Below are 5,764 nucleotides of genomic sequence, written 5' to 3'. Positions count from 1 at the left end.
TTTTTTTTTGAAGATTTTTAGTTTCTTTGTGCTGGTTACGTAGTTCCTCCTTTAGCTCTGAGAAGTTTGATGGACTGAAGCCTTCTTCTCTCAACTCGTCAAAGTCATTCTGCATCCAGCTTTGTTCCATTGCTGGCGATGAGCTGTGTTCCTTTGGAGGGGAGATGCACTCTTATTTTTTAAATTTCCAGCTTTTCTGCCCTGCTTTTCCCCCATCTTTGTGGTTTTATCTGCCTTTGGTCTTTGATGATGGTGACGTACTGATGGAATGTTGGTGTGGGTGTCCTTCCTGTTTGTTAGTTTTCCTTCTAACAGTCAAGACCCTCAGCTGTAGGTCTGTTGGAGTTTGCTTGAGGTCCACTCCAGACCCTGTTTCCCTGGGTATCAGCAGCAGAGGCTGCAGAAGATAGAATATTGCTGAACAGTGAGTGTTGCTGTCTGATTCTTGCTCTGGAAGCTTCATCTCAGGGGTGTACTCCACAGTGTGAGGTGTGAGGTGTCGGTCTATACCTAGTGGGGGATGTCTCCCATTTAGGCTACTCAGGGGTCAGGGACCCACTTGAGCAGGCAGTCTGTCTGTTCTCAGATCTCAACCTCCATGCTGGGAGATCGACTCTTCTGTTCAAAGCTGTCTGACAGGGGCATTTACCTCTGCCGAGGTTTCTGCTGCTTTTTGTTTAGCTATGCCCCGTCCCCAGAGGAGGAGTCTATAGAGGCAGGTTGGCCTCCTTGAGCTGCTGTGGACTCCACCCAATTCGAGTTTCCTGGTGGCTTTGTTTACCTACTTAAGCCTCAGCAATGGCGGGCACCCCTCCCACAGCATCACTGCTGCCTTGCAGTTAGATCTCAGAATGCTGTGCTAGCAATGAGGGAGGCTCCGTGGGCATGGCACTCTCTGGGCTAGGTGTGGGATATAATCTCCTCGTATGCTGTTTGGTAAGACCCTTGGTAAAGCGCAGTATTAGGGTGGGAGTTACCCGATTTTCCAGGTGTTGTGTTTCTCAATTTCCTTTGGCTAGGAAAAGGTATTCTCTTCCCCCTTGCGCTTCCCAGGTGAGATGATGCCTCACCCTGCTTCAGCTCTCGCTGGTTGGGCTGCACCTGTGGACTAGCACCAACTGTCTGACATGCCCCAGTGAGATGAACCCGGTACCTCAGTTGAAAATGCAGAAATCACCCATCTTCTGTGTCACTCATGCTGGGAGCTGGAGGGTGGAGCTGTTCCTATTCGTCCATCTTGGACGCACCCCTGATGTACTGATTTCTTTTCCTTTGGGTATATACCCAACAGTGGGATTGCTGGATCATAAGGTAGCTATATATTTATTTTTTTGAGAAATCTCAAAACTGTTCCCCATAGTAGTTGTACTAATTTACATTCCTACCAATAGGGTATGAGGGTTCCCTTTTCTCTACATCCACATCAGCATGTGTTATTGCCTGTCTTTTGGATAAAAGCCATATTAACTGGAGTGAGATGATATCATATTGAAGTATTGTAGTTTTGATTTGCATTTCTTTGATGATCAGTGATGTTGAGCACCTTTTCATATGTCTATTAGTCATTTGTATGTCTTCTTTTGAGAAATGTCTATTCAAATCTTTTGTCCTTTTAGACTGGATTATTAGATTTTTTTCCTATAGAGTTGTTTCAGCTCTGTATACATTCTGGTTATTAATGCCTTGCCATATATGTAGTTTGCAAATATTTTGTCCCATTCTGTGGGTTGTCTCTTCACTTTGCTGATTGTGCCTTTTGCTGTGCAGAAGCTTTTAAACTTAATTCGATCCCAGTTGTCCTTTTTTGCTTTGGTTGCCTGTGCTTGTGGGATATTGCTCAAGAAATTTTTGACCAGACCAATGCCTTGAAGATTTTCCCCAAAATTTTTTGTAGTAGTTTCATAGTGTGAGGTCTTTGAGTTACGTCTTTAGTCCATTGTGATTCGATTTTTATATGTGGTGAGAGATAGAGGTCTAGTTTTATTCTTCTGCATATGTGTATCCAGTTTTCCCAGCACCACTTATTGAAGAGACTCTCCTTTCCCAATGTATGTTCTTGGCACCTTTGTTGAAAAGGAGTTCACTGTAGTTGTGTGAATTAGTTTCTGGGTTCTCTGTTCTGTTCCATTGGTCTATATGTATGTTTTATGTGAGTGCCATGATGTTTTGGTTACTATACCCTTGTAGTATAATTAGAAGTCAGGTAATGTGATTCCTCCAGTTTTGTTCTTCTGGTTTAGGATAGCTTTGGCTTTTCTGGGTCTTTTGTGGTTCCATACAAATTTTAGAATTATTTTTTTCTATTTCTGTGAAGAATGTCATTGAGATTTTGATAGGGATTGCATTAAATCTGTAGATTGCTTTGAGTAGTATGGACATTTAAAAAATATAGAGTCTTCCAATCCATTAACATAGAATATCTTTCCATTTTAAAATAACTTTTTCAATATCTTACATCAGCGTTTTATAGTTTTCATTGCAGAGATCTTTCACTTCTTTAGTTAACTTAATTCCTGGGTATTTTATTTGTAGCTACTGTAAATGGGATTACTATCCTAATTTCTTTTTCAGATTGTTTATAATTGCCATATAAAAATGCTACTAATTTTTGTGTGTTGGCTTTGTATTCTGAAAATTTACAGAATTTATCATTTCTAATAATTTTCTTGTGGAGACTTTAGGTTTCTCCAAATATAAAATCCTATCTTCTGCAAACAACGGTAATTTCACTTCTTCCTTTCCCATTTGGATACGTTTTATTTCTCTCTCCTGTCTAATTGCTCTAGCTGGGACTTCCAATACTACATTGTGTAACAGTGGTGAAAGTGGGCATGCTTGTTGTGTTCCATAGTTTAGAGGAAAGGTTTTCAGTTTTTCCCCATTTAGTATGATACTAGCTGTGGGTCTGCCATATATGGCTTTTATTATGTTGAAGTATGTTCCTTCTATAACCAATTTTTGGTGGGTTTTTATCATGAAGGAATGTTGAATTTTATCAAGTACTTTTTCAACATCAATTGAAATGATCATATGGTTTTGTCCTTCATTTGCTTGATAATAGTGTATCACATTGATTGATTTGCATACATTGAACCACACTTGCATCCCTAGGATAAATCCTACTTGGTGATGATGATCTTTTCAATGTGTTGCTGAATTCAGTTTACTATTTTTTTGTTTTTGAGACAGAGTCTTGCTCTGTTGCCCAGGCTGGAGTGCGGTGGCACAATCGCAGCTCACTGCAAGCTCTGCCTCCCAGGTTCACACCATTCTCCTGCCTCAGCCTCCTGAGTAGCTGGGACTACAGGCGCCCACCACCATGACTGGCTAATTTTTTGTATTTTTAGTAGAGATGGGGTTTCACTGTGTTAGCCAGGATGGTCTTGATCTACTGACCTTGTGATGCACCTGCCTTGGCCTTCCAAAGTGCAAGATTATAGGTGTGAGCCACTGCACCTGGCAGTTTACTCATATTTTACTGAGGATTTTTGCATCCATGCTCATCAGAGTTGTTGGCCTATAGTATTCTTTTCTTTTCTTTTTTTGATGTGTCTTTGTCTGGTTTTGATATCAGGGCAATACTGGCCTCGTAGAATGAGTTTGGAAGTATTCCCTCCTTCTCTATTTTTTTGGAATAATTTGAGTAGGATTTATATTAGTTTTTTGAATGTTTGGTAGAATTCAGCAGTGAAGCCATCAGGTCCTGGGCTTTTTTTTTCTTTCTTTTATTTATTTATTTATTTTTAGATGGAGTCTTGCTGTGTTGCCCAGGCTGGAGTGCAGTGGTGCAATCTTGGCTCACTGCAAGCTCTGCCTCCTGGGTTCACGCCATTCTCCTGCCTCAGTCTCCTGAGTAGCTGGGACTACAGGTGCCCACCATCATGCCTGGCTAATTTTTGTAGTTTTAGTAGAGACAGCGTTTCACCTTGTTAGCCAGGATGGCCTTGATCTACTGACCTCGTGATCTGCCCACCTCGGCCTCCCAAAGTGCTAGGATTACAGGTGTGAGCCACCACGCCCAGCTGGGTTTTCCTTTTCTGGGAGACTTTTTGTTTGATCCTGTTAATAGTTACTGGTTTGTTCATGTTTTGGATTTCTTCATGGTTCAATCTTGGTAGGTGGTATGTGCCTAGGAATTTGTCCATTTCTTCTAGATTTTCTAATTTATTGGCATACAGTTGCTCATAGTATCCACTAATGATTCTTTGAATTTCTGCAGTATCATTTTGTAATGTCTCTTTTTTCTCCTCTTATTTTATTTATTTGGATTATCTCTCTTTTTTTCTTAGTCTGGCTAAAGGTTTGTTAATTTTGTTGAACTTTTCAAAAAAACAACTTTTTGTGTCATTGATGTTTTGTATTGTTTTCTTCATTTCAATTTTCCTTATTTCTTCTCTGATCTTCATTATTTATTTTCTTTTACTAATTTTGGGTTTGGTTTGCTCTTGCTTTTCTAGTTCCTTCAGATGAGTCATTAGGTTGTTTAAGCTTTTCTTCATCTTTAATGTAGACATTTATAACTCTGAGTACTGCTTTTGCTGTATCCCGTAGGTTTTGGGATTTTGTGTTCCCATTATCTTTTCTTTCAATAAAATTTTAAATTTCCTTCTTAATTTCTTCATTGACCCATTGGTCATTCAGGAGCATATTGTTTAATTTCCATGTATTTCTATAGTTGCCAAGATTTATCTTGTTATTGATTTAGAAATGAATAATTTTACTTCATTGTAGTCAAATAAGATCCTTGAGGTTATTTCAGTTTTTTGAATGTTTCAGGACTTGTTTTGTGACCTAACATATGGTCTTTCCTTGAAAATGATCCAGGAGTTAAGGAAAATAATGTGTATTCTGCAGCCATTGGATGAAATATTCTGTAAATATGTATCAGGTCCACTTACTCTATAGTGCAGATTAAGTCTGAGTTTGTTAATTTTCTGTCTGGAAGATCTGTCCAATATTAAAAGTGGGATGTCAAAGTCTCCACCTATTATTCCATCGGGGTCTATCTCTCTCTTTGGTTGTAATAATATTTACTTTATATATCTGGGTATTCCATTGTTGGGTGCATATATATTTAAAATTGTCATATCCTCTTGCTTATTGATCCCTTTATCACTATATAGCGAAACTCTTTGTCTCTTCTTATAGTTTTTGCTTTGAAATCTATTTTCTTCTGATACAAGTACAACTACTCCCACTCTTTTATGGTTTCCATTGTCATGGAATATCTTTTTCCATCCCTTTATTTGCAGTCTATGTATGTCTTTATAGGTGAAGCATGTTTCTTGTAGGCACCAGATTAATGGATCTTTTTTTTTGTTTTTTGTTTTTTTTTAAATCTATTCAGCCACTCTATGTCTTTTGATTGGAACATTTAGGCCATTTGCATTCAATGTTATTATTGATAAGTAAAGAATTACTCCTGGCATTTTGTTATTGGTTTTCCTATTTTTTTGTGGTCTGCTTTTCCTTCTTTTTTCCGTTCTGTCTTCCTTTTAGCAAAGGTTATTTTCTTTGGTGATATGATTTAGTTTCTTATTTTCTTGTGTTTTTTTTGTGTATCTGTCATACATTTTTTGCTTTGAGGTTACCATGGCTTGTATTTCGCCTTGAAGAGATCCTTTACATACTTTGTAAGTTGGATTCCTAGGTATTTAATTCTCTTTGAAGCTATTGTGAATGGGAGTTCATTCATGATTTGGCTCTCTGTTTGTCTGTTACTGGTGTATAAGAATGCTTGTGATTTTTGCACATTAATTTTATA

Source organism: Mandrillus leucophaeus, unplaced genomic scaffold, assembly GCF_000951045.1.
Source record: "Mandrillus leucophaeus isolate KB7577 unplaced genomic scaffold, Mleu.le_1.0 Scaffold400, whole genome shotgun sequence".
Taxonomy (NCBI): Eukaryota; Metazoa; Chordata; class Mammalia; order Primates; family Cercopithecidae; genus Mandrillus; species Mandrillus leucophaeus.
The sequence above is the reverse complement of the archived record's forward strand: the minus strand, read 5'-3'. Positions refer to the sequence as shown.